Source organism: Lycorma delicatula, chromosome 10 (assembly GCF_047948215.1).
Source record: "Lycorma delicatula isolate Av1 chromosome 10, ASM4794821v1, whole genome shotgun sequence".
Classification (NCBI taxonomy): Eukaryota; Metazoa; Arthropoda; class Insecta; order Hemiptera; family Fulgoridae; genus Lycorma; species Lycorma delicatula.
In genome coordinates, this window is record NC_134464.1 from 97,666,706 (window position 1) to 97,683,096 (window position 16,391).

Here is a 16,391-nt window from a genome sequence, read left to right on the forward strand (position 1 = left end):
CAGCCTTCGCTGCGGTGAAAGAAGTGAAGGTGTCATTTGTACGACTGAACTTCATTTCCGTTTCGACGCAATATTTTGTATTTATCTGGCCGTCTGATACTTTTATTTACTAGAACCTTAAATGTAATCGAATTAATTACGAATTTTCAGGTTTTTTTTTATCCTTATTGCTTTATTTCATTTTATATAAATTAGTTTACAACATTCTATCATATTAAAAACTGGCCGATCAGTCGATATATTTGTAGCTTCTAAATCTGCTGGTCTCGGGTTTGATTCTAGGTAAGAATTTGGCTTTTTTTAAAGTATCTCACTAATATTATCTACCTCATATTTCTCGCTCGTTAAAATACACGTGTAGGATAATACGAGGTCGTATTGTAAATAACGTTGGAAAAAATAGATCTGTTATTATTTAATATTATGTTTGTTTATATATTACTTTACAAAACGGATAAACGTTATCCTAATATTTTTATTATACCTATTGAAATTAAAGGAAATTAATTAGTATTTTAATAAAATGTAATTCGAATAAAATAATGGACTAATCTTTATTTAATTTAATTATGTCAGATGTATATATAAGAAAAGGACTATAATTTTTACCTCGCATACCAATAATGACCGTTATGTTTAGGGTTATATTTGAATTGTATCACGCGTGATGTCCGACGCTAGCCACCAGCCAGATGCGAAGAAAGACAGCTGGCCGTTCTGTTCACCATCATCCCCCCTCTCTAGACTCACACCATCTTCGCATTAGTCATCGACTGACAAATCTTTTCACTTGACATACCACAAAAAATTAAACAAAAAAAATAATAATTACCCCTAAAATTCGTCTTTACAAAATACTCCTCCCATCAGCGTATGATCTATACAATTTTATAAATTATAATATTTATCATCGGCTATTGAACTATTTTTTTTTGTATTTATTAAAATATTTATTACTATAAAAAAATATTTTATTACATTTATTTATCATCAAACAATTTGTTTTAATCACAATCTTATTATTTTTTTTAAATTAGCGCAAATAATGTATTTTCAATAAATTAAATAAAATTCTACCTTCAAAACTAGATTAAACTAATATACCGACGGTACACAAGAGTGATGAAGCTTTCTATTATTTAATCAAATGTAATGTTTCATCTGGATAGAACTATACGTGTACTGTCTTCATCAGTAATCCAAGAATTCACACGTACACGTACATGCACGCGCAAAGGGAGAAATCTGTTACCAGATAATTACAATTTTTAATTTTTATTAAAATAACGTTTACTTCTTAACAAATGTTATATATTCATAAATAAATGCATGGAAACATCAGAATATTTAATTTACTAACCAATTTACACGAATCTCATTTACCGGTACAAAACAAAGTTCTGGTAGCCCATTTTAGTATATTTTTTTTTACTTTTTCAAGTAATCACAAAACATACTGTAGTATTATATTTTAGACAAGGTATACATAAACGTAATAAATGATAACGATGATACAAGATTAGCATTTTATTAAAACACTTGAAAGAGCAATACAGTGTGATTTGACTCGATTGTAAATGAAATCGGTTTAGTCATTTCATGAAAATTTGCTACGTAATTAGACGGTCCAAACATTTTACATAATGTACAACAGAAAATGTTACTATTAAAAGGAATAATATTTATGTAATTAGCATATTATTTCTTACTGAGAAGTGGATCGCACAAACTTTAACCTTATTTAAAGCTAAAGTTAGGATTTGCATGGCGGGTCGGTAACTTTATGTAAGAATTCAATTTCCACGATGAGGTTTACAAAGTTTTATTCTGTTTTGCTCGATCTATCTGAAAATTGTCCGGAGTGCGAGGTGGAAGAGACCACCCAACATGTGTTGTTTTTTGTCCACGATTCGCCATAGAGCGTAGAGAGATGCTCGGCAACCTGAGACATGTGAGCACATGTTCCGCCCTGAAGATACCCTACGAATCTTATTAGAAGGTGAGGCACAGTGAAAGACTGTGGAAAGATTCGTCAGGACGGTCATGAGGAAGCTGCAATTATATGAAGAGTTCCGCAGAGGAGAATGGCGCAGGGGCGGAAAAGTTCTCGGCTGAGTGCCTAGGGGGTCGCCTGGGTGGGATGAGGCCGGGCACATTCTGCTCGTGCGTCTGATGGTGGCCACTGATAAGTGGTGTGACTATTTGAGATATTTGTCTTGACTGCTGTGGGTGTTAGAAGCTTTGTCCTGTTTTCTGCAGGGTTCTTGTGTGATGTTGTCGGTGTTTGTAGCTGACGTGCTGTATGTGTTGCTTCAAGTAGTGTTGTTTGTGTGGTGTGTGACATTTGTCGATTTGTTACGACTGTGTTTGTGGACTATTCCCCTTTCTTTTGTTGAAATGTTTCTATAAGCAGTCCCAGGAAGGGGGAAGCCAGGAGAGGAGGTTTAGTCGGTAGTGCGCAGGTATACATACGCCCTTGGTTATAACTGGCGGAACCTGTTAGCGAGCCCGACACTGCTTAGGCGTCCGTAAATGGGGTTCCTCCACGACTAATCATTAATTAGTCGTGGAGTTAGTGCGTAGGGTAAGTTGGTTAATTTGTATTTATAATTATAAGCGGCAAACGTTTTTGTTATTATTAATATCACCCGATATTACCATTTACATTTATTTATTATACAAATATACTCATAATTTAACCAAATTTAACCTACGCTCGCTTTGCTCGCTAACCTTGACTAATTAACAGAGTAATGTTTTGAGTATTTAAACAAAAATTATAGTATAGGTTATTATTACCCACCGGGTTGGTCTAGTGGTGAACGCGTCTTCCCAAATCAGCTGATTTGGAAGTCGAGAGTTCCAGCGTTCAAGTCCTAGTAAAGCCGGTTATTTTTACACGGATTTGAATACTAGATCGTGGATATCGGTGTTCTTTGGTGGTTGGGTTTTAATTAACCACACATCTCAGGAATGGTCGAACTGAGAATGTACAAGACTACACTTCATTTACACTCATATACATATCATCCTCTGAAGTATTATCTAAACGGTAGTTACCGGAGGCTAAACAGGAAAAAGAAAGAAAAGAAAAAGAGTATAGGTTATATTGGTTTTTAATATCTGAATAGATTTTAAATACATTCAAATGTTAAAATAGGTCTAGATTCGATCAATTATAGATTTGAAAATTTTTTCAAACTGCGGTACCACCGAAAGTGCGCAAGTGCCAATTTACTTTTGTAATTTTTTAAGTTACAATGAAATACTTACTTTTAGTAATACTTTACAATGTTACTGATCATATTAAAGACCGTTTAATTTTTTCTCTTACAGATGCGAAAGGACTGCCACGATTTCTTACATGTAATCGCAGCACGATGCCTTTCAATGCACGATTATTGGTAAAGATAATGTTCGGAAATTTCAGGATTTATATTATTTTTCTAAATTCTATTCTTCCCTTAAAAAGGCGAAGGCTTAAGAATTAACAGTACCAAGGTAAGCAGTTTACAGTTAAAATCTCATTCAGACAGCTAAAAAGTTAATGATACGTCAACAAAGATTTTTAAATGCGGTTACGAATTACTAAATTGTTGTAAATAAGTTTTTAAAAACGTGAAGAAATCTTAGAAAACAAAGGCGGAGATAGAAAAATGTGAAACACCAGTAAAAGAAGTATTATTCGTTTTTTGGGTACTTTTTCGTTTCTCTCCCTCCCCAAAAAAAGTTTCCACATTTTTTCACCTGGAAATAACTCAAAATAAAAGGAAATATTGATATTAACAACCTGGTAGAAGAAAAAACCCAATATAACCATTTATTTTATAAATATAATCTAACAAAGTTAACCTACGCGTGCTTCACTTGCTAACCTTGACTAATTAACAGTAATGTTTTGTGTATTTAAATAATAAATTCAGTAAATATTGGAATTATTTATGATAATCAAAACATTACTGTTAATTAGTCAAGGTTAGCGTGCAAAGCGAGTGTTCGTTAAGTTTGTAGTATGTTAAGTTGAAATATCGATCCTTTTTCGGTAAGGGGGTACCACATTTTTCCTTTTTTTATTTCCTTGTACAAAGTAAAGGTAGTATTGTGATCGCGAAAAATTTCGGTTTTCAGATTTTAACGGAAATATCTATTTTGATCATCCTTGAATCCATTTTGACTAGTTACCGCGTGAAGTCTGTACGTATGTATGTTTCTTGCATAACTCAAAAACGATTAGTCGTAGGATGTTGAAATTTTGGATTTAGGACTGTTGTAACATCTAGTTGTGCACCTTTCATTTTGATTGCAATCGACTGAACCAGTAATAAGCCCTCATTGAGAGCCTTTCAACGATATATCATAAGTGGTACTTATTTTTATTGGTTCTACAGTTATAGTCAAATAAATTTTTTATTAATGACATATTTGGATCTTACAAGGGGAAGGCAGATCGGGACGAATCCCACTTTACACACACATATATATATATATATTTAAACTTTTTTTTAATTTAAATATTTTGATTTATAATAATTATTAACCTCCGATTGTAAAAAAATTACGATAAATAATAATTCAATAATAGTAATAAAAAAAAGATATTAGCAGTTATGAATGAAATAAAAATTAATGTACTTTTATTTAAAAAAAAAAAATGTGCATATGTAATTTAGTAAGCGTACAAGGAAGTCATGTGGTGCTCAGATCAGATTTTTTTGTAAAGATATTTGGTGTCTTTCATAACTCAAAAACGATTAGCCGTAGTGTGTTGAAATTTTGAATTTAGGACTGTTGTAACATCTAGTTGTGCACCTCCCATTTTTATTGCAATTGACCGGACCAAAAGTGGCCAAAAAATCCAAATTTTTTTGGATAGGGATGTAATTTTTTTGGTTAGGGATGTAGGATGTAGAGGGTATACTGAAATGAAACGACTAGCACTAGATAGGGAATTTTGGAGAGCTGCATCAAACCAGTCAAATGACTGAAGACAAAAAAAAAAAATTCTAATACAACTACTCCAAATAGTTCAAGTTGATTGACATATTCACTCAACCTTTGGTTTTTAAACCGATCAAAATATTGAGCTAACAGTTTTATTAATAATTCCAGTTTGTTTATTGTTAATGGTTTGTTTATTTATCCTGTTGACGAATCCATTTGAGTATTAACATTAAAAAATGTAGTACCAATGATTAATATATAAATCCAACCTAATGTTTCTACTATATTATTGTTGTAACTCAACTTATCCTTTTCATAGCAATGAAAAGCTACTATTATCAGGAGTACTATTATAATTTTCCCATTAAAATTCTGTATAATTAATTTCATGAGATTTTTATATCATAAATAACTGAAATTTTCTTTTGGTTTTTAATTAAATATGATTTAATCAAATTAGGTGAAGTAAAGTTAGGTAGGTGAAGAAAGTATTATTTAAACATGTTTTACATGATTTTTAAAATAATTTGTAATTTCTTATTGTTTAAATTAGTCTAAAACTATTAGGGAATGACTTAAGAATAAAACTGTAACAAAACATCACTAAATTTCGATTATCACTTACAACAGCATTTTGAAAGTTATTAGTTAAAAAGAAAATTGTACTAGTGATTTCTTGACACAATGTCAAAAAGCCATTCATACAAAAAGAAGGAATAAAAGCAAAAAAAAAAAAATGGAAGCGGCTTATCATTTTAAAGAAACAGATACAATAAAACATCATTATCCAAAAAAGCAAAATTAAGACACTAAAAAGCAAATAGCTTTGCCTGAAGTCTTATGTAGTTCGGAAAGCCTACAGAATTTCTTAGGAAAAATCTAGTAAAAGTAAAAAATTACTTTATGAAAAGTACAAAATAAGCTAGTTCAAAGAAACTGGAAAAGATCTAAAATTATTAAATATTTCTGATGAAATAATTTTTGACAAATAAAATTAGTAGATGAATCTAAATTTTCAATGAAACAGAAAAGGAAAGAGTGGATGAACCTAACAAGGAAAGAATGAAAGAATTTTAGAAAAAAAAGAAGTCAGGACAGGATGGAGTAATCTTTAGGAGGTCCAATCACAAGCAGAAAAATAAGAAAAGAAAAAGATTTTAATGAAGAAAACTATTTAGTAATAGAAGATAATTATACTGATAGAAATGTTTAAATAGACATTCTGATTTTAAAATAGCTAGCAACTATATCAATGTCCAGTTTCAATTACGATGTGTTATTTTGGTGGGGGGGAGAGAATAAATATAACTGGACAAATTTTATCTGCTATTAGCAATATTAGAATCTTTTTTTTTTTAAATTACTTTACAAAACGGATAAACTTTATCGTAATATTGGAACTTGGACGATCGGAGTACCTGAGAAGAAAAGATTAGAAGCTTTTGAAATGCGGTGCTATAGGAGAATGTTAGAAATCAGACGGGTGGATAAAGTGACAAATGAAGAGGTATTGCGACAAATAGATGAAGAAAGAAGCATTTGGAAAAATATAGTTAAAAGAAGAGACAGACTTATAAGGCCACATACTAAGGTATCCTGGAATAGTCGCTTTAATATTGGAAGGACAGGTGGAAGGAAAAAATTGTATAGGCAGGCCACGTTTGGAATATGCAAAACAAATTGTTAGGGCTTATGATAAATTAGCCCCTAGATAAATTGTTAGGGTAAAATAATTATCAGCTCTAATGATAATTTGATCTAGTAGAACTAAACTCCTCTTGCACACTCGTATCTTTTGATTCCAGTTATTTTCTGCCTATTGTAACAGTTAATTCTTTGATGAAAATTTATCCTTGGAGTAGATTTACAACATTATAAAATAAATCATAGTATACCGCTTACTAAGTAGTCCAGCATTTTTAGAATTTATATTACAATTGTTCATCAAAAAAGATCATTACTTTGATATTTGTAGTTCTATTGAAAATGGCTAGAACGCTTATTCTTCAGGTTTATTGTTAAGCATAAATATCAAATTGGAAACATGATTAATGTAAAATATTAAGTAGATTTGCAGGTTTGTTTCTATCGCTACAGACCTCAGAGTTCCTGTTGACTGACTCCTTTGTTCTCTTTAGAGCACAAGATTCATTAGTCAATATATGAACTTTCCTTACATATTGTGTAGTTTTTTGAAGGCAGATAGTATTTTCAAAAAACAGTTAACAGTGCAATCCTCTGATTTTTAGCACTGTTGAAGCTCAACAGTTGAACTGGTTTATATATGTGCCCACATTGTTATCCTTACGTTTCTGAGTGTCATAGGCTATACATTTATATGTTTATGTTTCAAAAAACTTGAAAAAAATTATACGATGTACAAAATTGTCACCTGCATGCTCTTTCAATTATCCTGTATGAAAGAACAATGGTTTTTTTAATATTTGAAACTCTGCAAATAATTGAGAGTAAGTTTATGCACGCATAGATTTACATTATAAAATAAAATATGTATACTGCTTAGTAAGAAGTCAAGCAGTTTTGCAATGTATACTACAAATGTTTGTTGAAAAAAATAATTACTTGTGAAGTTTTATTGATTGAAACCTGCTTGCCCTGTGTTCAGGTCTAGGATTAAGCGTAAGTATCAAATTAGAAAGCGGCGTTGGAAGTAAAATACTAAAAAACAATTTGCAGGTTTGTTTCTACTGCTACAGAACTTGGAAATCCTGTTGACCTCCTTACTAGACCTCAATATGTGAACTTCCCTTACATAATTTAATTTTTTTTTTTTTTTTGAAGGTAGATTGTATTTTGGGAAAACAAAGTTTTAACAGTGCAATACTATGATTTTTGTTGAAGGTGGTAGGCTACAGATTTGTGGGCAAGAAGGGATTTGAATCTCCTTCTACTAGATGGTATTTTTATTTTTTTTAATAAAGTCCATTTTGAGAAAGAATATTGCTGAATCTCAATTTCTACACAACTGCCCAAAAAGGAGTGTAATGTACTTCGCGTATATGTATGTTCCACCGTAGCAACTCAACGGCTTAAGTCATTAAGTGATTTAGATGTACTAGACCCTGAGTTGTTATCCTTATATTACTAGGAATGTCATAGACTATATATACAAAATTATCATGCACACACTAATTACCCTTATATTAAAGAGCAATGTTTTTTTTTTTTTTTTGGCAGTTGTGATTTTTAATATTTCAGATACTGAAAATAATTAGGCAAGTTTATCCTTGGAATAGATTTACAACATGAAATTAGTATACTGCTTCATAGGAAGTCAAGCAGTTTTATAACCAATGTATCCTTTCAAATTTACCTTGTGCCTCAAAGTAATTTATAGTGGGTTAAGGGGAGGTGGTATACAAAGTTTGGTAATTTATTTTGATTTTCATATTTTCCACTAATTCAAGTAAATTTTCAGGTAAAACCTAAATTACAGCTTTGAGATCACAGTTAGTGATTTTTGTCCCTGGAAATATTATCTTGCATTTAAATTTTTGCATTATCTCAGAATTAACAATTTCCTAATTTTTAGCACTCATAAGGGTACTTTATGTTCATTTTTTGGCTTCATTGCTAGAATTATTGCAGTTTCAAGTAATCAATGGGTGTGAATGTCTATAAATAGTTAAGTTGATCGTTAATTTTTTCTTTGTTTATAAAAGAATGGCCTTGAAAATCCAAATATACAGTTTAAACACCTGCAGGCCACCCAGGAAGAGGTTAAATAGAAACAATTAATGTGGAACCAAGTACTAGTTCAGGTGACGACTAGCCCATTGTTTTTTATATAACTGTAGTTGCATATGAAAATATTTTACTTGCAAAACGAAAGCTTGGCCATAGGTGGGAGTACCAAATCAACAATTATAATTTATTAGAAAAAAAAATTTAACTTCTTGCCAACCCCCCAGTTTTCTTCAATTATCTCTCTCTTACACACATACACAACACAATATTGACACCAACCATATATATTAACATAACATTTAAATTTAAAGTTGACTACTCTTTCATGTAGATTAAATCATTTTCAATTGTAAAGTAGAAATTCCACTCTAAAAATTAAATTTAAATTAATATTGTAAGTACTTCTTGCACACCCAGCTGATAGTTAAAGAACTTAGGTCTAAAAAAAGAAAGGTTTTTGAAACAATGTACAATAAGGCCTGGAACAATAACATTTTGTGTAAAAAATCTCTGTAGTAATAGCTTTCATCCTTACCTATCATCACCCTGATGTTACCACTTCATTTTTAAAAGATTAGAAGACCTTATAAACAAAGAGATCTAATGAAAATACAGATATTTACTGAAAAAAAAGGGAAAGGCTTTCCCTACTTGCACCACACATTACATTACAATAATTTGCTAAATTCATTTACTATAGCATTTTCCAAAATTAAGTTGATGCCCAGCAATGCATCCATACAATCCATAGTCTAATTTTGAATGAACTAGACTAAAGTAGATTTGACAAATATCTACTGAAAAAACTTATAATATTTTTAATGCATGTAAAAAATCTCTTCAAAACTGTACAGGTATATGCAAATTCCTTGATAATATACAATCTACCTTCAACCTTAAGTATTTAATAGAATTCATCCAAGATATGTTTGAAAAGTGGCATTGTAGTTTAATATGAGTACAATCAACACTAGGGTATATAAATGGAGCTAACAACCTGGAGGCAGATAATAAGGAAAAAAATAGATAATTTGATTTTTAAAGCAGTCCAGATCAGCCTGCTACCTATTGATATTCTTAGATGAATGTACTAGAGCAACTTCTACCATAGTAGCTTCCTCTTGCCATAAAATTTATGTGAAATAAGTCGTTAATAAAAATTGTAAATAGAATTGGTCCTAACTAACCGGCCCCTGGGGATTAAACAATTCACCTGAAGGTTATTGCTCACTCAGTCGCCCATAATTATGCACTTATGATATGCCTTCCAGATAATACGCAAACCATTTTAAAGCTAGACCTCTAATTTCAGTATGTACATTTTAAATTAAAGGGAATTTTGCTGATTAACTATATCAAACATTTAATATTTAATCAAGAAATAATACAGAAAGGTGCATTGAAAATTCAGTATTCACCCTCCTGAAAACCAAATTGACATGAGTAAAAAAATTATTTTTGGATAGAAAACTAACCAACTTTTTTTAATTGCTTTTTCTAGCAATTTAAAAACGAAAGTAATGAAATGTAGTAGAAATAATGAAGATGGACCACTGAATGTTGAAATAGGGTGAGAAAAGTTTACAGAGGTAGAAGAATTTTATTATTTTGGAATAGAACTACTAAAGATGAACGAAGCAGGAGCGATATAAAATGCCGAATAGCACAGGTGAAACTAGCTCTCAGTCAGAAATATAATCTGTTTACATCAATAATTAATTTAAATGTCAAGAAACTATTTTTGAGTATCTGTTTGGAGCATCGCTTTATATGGAAGTAAAGCTTGGACGATCGGAGTACCTGAGAAGAAAAGATTAGAAGCTTTTAAAATGTGGTGCTGTAGGATAATGTTAAAAATCAGATGGGTGGATAAAGTGACCAATGAAGAGGTGTTGCTACAAATCAATGAAGAAAGAAGCATTTCAAAAATATAGTTAAAAGAAGAGACAGACTTATAGGCCACATATTAAGGCATCACAGAATAGTCCCTTTAATATTAGATGGTCAGGTAGAAGGAAAAAATTGTGCAGGCAGGCCACGTTTGGAATATGTAAAACAAATTTTAGGGATCTAGGATGTAGGGGGTATACCGAAATGAAACTACTAGCACTAGATGGGGAATCTTGGAGAGCTGCGTCAAACCAGTCAAATAACTGAAAAAAAAAAAAAAAAATTACATATCAGATCAGAACACATGTAATGGTTTATAATTCTCCACTGTCATTTGGCAGGTAATTCCCTCATTTTTAGAATATTGTTTTTTAACTGCCATAATCCACACATTTATTTTTTCTTAGGCCAATCCCCAGCAGTGCAATCTATAATTGAATTTTGAATGAACTAAAAACAAAGTAGATCTGGCAAAGAACATCTAGTTGAAAAAACTTCCTTATATGATAAAATTGTTTTAATTCATATAAATAAATATTTCTTTAAACTCTGTATATGCAAATCCCATAAATTTGTCATTACCATCAAGCCAAGTATTTAATAAAATTCATCTGGTATATGACTTAACATTTGCCCTGTATACAACCACAGTCACCATTCTAATATATTAATGAAACTAATACGCTGGAAGCAGATGCTAAAATAAAAATTATATATTTGATTTTTAAAGCATTATGAGCTAATTTATTGACAAAACTATAAGCCAAAATTATCCAAATCACTGTGCATTATGGTTTGCAAACTATCAAGATAGGTTAAGTAGAGCAGTATCATCTGAAAAAGATGTAGCTTTACTATAAAATTTATGCAAAAGTAGGACATTAATAGAAATTATAGAGTAGATCCAAGAACCATATTCATTAAAAATATTAGCAATTTTACCATATCAGAAACAACATTTATGTATATTTTATATTTAATAGTAGGCATAGAAGTACAATGGTACAGTGATTCTTTGCAGGTAATTCCCTCGTATTTTTAAAATGTTGTTTTTTAGCTTCCATAATCCATACATCTATCTTGTTCTTAAACTTAATGATTCAGTCTTAATTTTGTGGTTGTGAGAATTTTTATGCCATATTTTATACTATCCATCTCTCTCTCTGAGAAATTGTAGTGCACAGCCTGATTTTATCCATGGCTTAAAATAAATAAACAGGTTTATTTTAAAATAACAGATTTTGATTGATTAATATACCCTAATATAATATGTAAAAAGTTATTAAACTGAAATTAGCATCGTCATCAAGAATTTCCCTCCAGTCATGTTCATATAAATATGATCTTAATTTACCTTAATCCTAACCTCTTTAAAATCCTTTATGAATTACTTTGAGCTCCATCCTTAGAAATAACTATAGCAAAAGCCCTATTATCCTTAAAATGTACCAGAATGACAGCACTAGAAACGTTGTGTTTATATAAAATTGATTTATAGAAAACGTGATCAATACAGGATGGCCTATCATCATCAGTACCTCTATTACCAATATTAACTAAGGAGTTGTACTCATTCATACCAAATATTTTTAGATAATGCTTACAAATACTGTTTATTCTTTAATTAATATTTATGTCTCCTACTAAAAAAAAAAGATATTTTGGAATCATAGGAAGGTATTCAAGGCCTTTCAAATCGTTTGCTTATTCCAGCTACAGACATCCAAGAACATAAAATGCTGTTTTAACCAATTTTTTTTTCTTTCAGAATGTATCCCAGCCAGTTAGCTTTCTTATTTTTTTTCTGATTAAGCTTCTATTCTTGTAAAATCTTATTATTATCTCTTCATTTTTCAGTACAATTATAATTTTCAGTAATTGAGATAAAAAGTTGGATGTAGTGGGTGAGAAAGTCAAAGTTGGCTGATGTGAGATTTAGAATAGGCTTTATGAATGTGAAGGTAGAAGGAAAATCTTGGTTAAATATTTAATTTAAGAAAATTTTAATATCTGGAAAACCATGAAAAATATAATTTACCAACAAACATAATAAACATTGCTAAAGAGAAATATAAATCTCAAGTCATTCACCCAGGAAATTTGACCAATAGGTTAAGAGTAAATAAAGGTGTCAGATTGCACTGAGTACTATCATTTTAAATATTTCTGATGGTAATTGATAATTTGTCGAGGTAGGGAATTGAAGATAAAAAAAGTGGTAGGATTCATTCAAGAAAATTTAGGATCCTGACTTTGCTCATGAGATATGTACACTGCCACCTCATAATTTTGTTAATATGACACAGACAAAATAAATCAATTTAGAATAGGATTCCAGCTAGTACAGCTACCATATCATTAATTGAAGATAAATCAAAATCTTTGTGTATAAATTATGCACCAAGAGATTCTGTCATAGTTACCTGATTGAAAATAATACATCACAGTAAATTATTACTCCATTGTTTTTATTAATTGCAAATAATTGTCATCAGTTATCAAAAATTAAGGTTTTTAATGTTTGTGAATGATATACACATTTTTGAACTGAATGACTACATTATGTTTTGAGAACATGCAGATTGTGTATTTAATTGGTGAATTTAAAGTGATCTAGATATGAATAAGGGAAAATGTAATAATTATATTTTTTTTTTTGAAGAAGAGAATTATTCTCTTCTTCAATCATTAAAAGGAATCCTCCTTACCATAGCTGTACGACTAATAACAATGATCTAACCCATGTTGATAATGCAAGAGATTTTGGATTTATTTTGAAATTTATTTCATTATTCATTTACAGATGTCTAGGCTTCAATAGAAGGAGGGGTCAATTTTTAAAAGGGAATATACATTTAGTATCCTTTTATAACAGCCCCTCTGTATATAAATTGTGATTGTATATAGCTCTGAGATTTAGAATCCATGTCATGATCAAGGCACTGCCTTACAATGTGTCCAACATTGGTCTCAAATTTGCTTCAAACATTGACTCCAATGTTTATCATTGTACACTCTGCTCACCATGTGTGAAAAATTCAGAAAAAAAAATTTTGGTATGAACTAATGTGATAAAACGTAAAAACAGTAGATTTATCAAAGTTGTACAAACGTTTTGCTTTTTCTCAAATAAGAAGTAAACTGAGAGATTCTGTTTTTTATGTTTGAATCTTTGATCCATAAATTCAAAGCTTTTTTTGTTTTTTCAATGTTTGTGTCATGACATACAAAAACAATCGTAGCCAATTGAGAAAACCTACCGTTAAACTTGTCCTTACTTTTTCTTTGTGTAGTGAACAATTGATTCATTAATGTTACATAGTTTTGCTACTGAAGCTATGCTTTCACTAGTTTTTAGTTTATCAAGAAAGTCAACCTCCCTAATTACAGGCTTAATATTTTTTGCCTTCTTTTCGTTGATAAAATGAAAAGAAAAGACCAGACTTATTAAAAAAAAAAAAAAAAACCCATGATGTGTGTCTCAAATCTTACTAAAACCACACACAAACTGAATGTATCTGCTCAATACACAACTGCAACTTGCCGGTTGGTTCTATTAATATACATACTGAGCTGGAGAAAATGACAAAATGAGATAAGTAGCCTGCATACCAACTGCTGCGATTTGCAAATGTCAGCATTGACACCAAGTTTGTTGATAGCGACAAAGCAGTTGCTGGCAATGCTTGTATTTTCTTTATCATCATAATTAGGTTCAGTTAAAATAAACATTTTCACAAAAATATACATATCATGTAGGCTTTGTGTAAATTTATTATCTTGTACTATTATTAAATAAATATTATGTTTATTATTTAATATATTATCCTGTAATGCTGATAACCTCTTCCCAAATACGGGTGAGAATATTGTTTTCAAATGGTAAAAGATAGTACAGTAATAACAAAGCATTTGTTAACTGCTGTACTAAATGTTAATTTATTAATTTATTTGCAGTTATACTAGTAAAATTCACCCAAAAAAATTGGATGAGGCAACTGCCAATAAGTAAAACTGCAAACAGTTAGGGATTATTTTACAGCAAATTTATTTAAACAATTAAAATATTTTGAAAATGTTGTATTACTTAGTTTAAAAAAAATTGTGTTACCTGTTTAAAAATTATTTTGACTGAAGAAAATTGTATTGTACTTCATAATGTTCCTTCCTGCGGCATTATTAAGATATCTTTTGTTTAACATCTCTTTTGAAGATATAAAGTAGTTTTTTGTAGGTAAAAAGCAGCAAGCAAGACTTTCTTAGTACAAAAATATAATATTGATTTTATTATTAATTGTAAGTAAATTTTAAAATTATCTAGTTTAATAATAACTACTTTAAATATATTTTGTTTAGCTGCAAGAGATGAAGAGATCACTTTGAAGTCGTGATCAGCGTGCTGCTGAATTGCAAGTGGAAACTGAACAGCTTAAAGAACAAGCTGTTTGACAAAATGCAATTATTGCTTCATTAAGCAAGAGAATAAAGGTGGGCTTACAGTGTAGATTATTTTTAATTCATATAGAGATTGGTTAGGTAGAGTATTAGTTAAGAAATATTGATGGCTGAACAGAGTGGAGTTCTTTTATCTGTTTGGTAATTAATTGGTTGGGGTGTATAAGTTGGCCAGTTTTATTTCCACAGTTTCATAGCTGTTATTAATGAATGATAATGTAAAAAATATAGTTTTTTATGTTTATCATTTGGATTATTTTTTTAGTTTATTGTTTGTAAAAATGGATGTGCTCAGTCACCAAAAATAAAAGGCATAATGTTTTAGGGTGTATTGGAAAATCAGGATAATCGATAACATTGGATAATCTTAAATTATTATTGTTATTTTTATGTCTCTAGTTGGAAAATATTTACTCTAAAACCGGGAAAATTGGACACAATATTTGCATCACAGCTGATATTAGATTGGAAACTTTGTTAATTGGATTTTTATTTTCTGTTGTATTATGAATGTAAGGAGGTAAAAATGTATACCCTGAAAGAGAAAGTGTTGTGTAAGATTCATTCATACTTTTGAAAGAAATATAGTTATTAGTGAATTCAGAATGAGCAAAGTTTGTTGAAATAAACAGTGGTACTGCTTTATAGAAAGTAATCTATATAAAATCAATTTGTGCCTCTTGTAAGGTTAATGTAAATATATTTATCTTATAATAGGAAAAAGTTCTGATAGAGTCCTATCTTGAACGGTTAAAAAGAGTTATTTACTTACACTCACATAAATCAGGATTATATTTTAGGTGTTGATTTTACTATCAGAGAATCATAGAGAATTAGAAGTAAGCAGAGGAAGTGAGGAGTTGGTTAATGTGTGGAGAAGAGTGAGATCAAACAAGAGATAATATAAAAATTTTAAAAACACGATTGCCAAGAAAAAAACATTGCTCTTTAATAAAGGATAATTAAAGAGAATGTCGGTGACAATTTTTTATATAATATAATTTATGTAAATATATATGTAATATATACATATTATTATACCCTATGACACTTTGCTGGGAAGCATGGAGCTTCATAAATCTTGGTTTATTATATGAAGGTCCATGTTAATTTTAGTTCCAGATAATTAATTTTAATTTTATTGTACTTACTACTTTTTTAAATTTTAGATATGACTAATTAATTAATTTTGGTAAGGTGTTGAACGAATATTGCATTACATGTTGTAAATGGTATGTTGATTTGCATTAAGTACTACAACATCATTTTTGGTTAAGTATAATGATGGATTGATTTGTTATTTTCTAATGGGAAAGAAACTGATGGGAGGATTTACCTATGGTGTGAAAAGAGATTGACTGTCAAAGAATTTTGAGGTTCAGTGTGATGCTGAACAT

General features: G+C 30.2%; 1 pseudogene; it reads left to right on the forward strand.

Moving 5' to 3' along the window:
* Positions 1 to 10,848: 10,848 nt before the first annotated feature.
* The window catches only part of LOC142330929 (coiled-coil domain-containing protein 170-like), a 32,905-nt pseudogene continuing 27,362 nt past the window's right edge, over positions 10,849 to 16,391 (forward strand).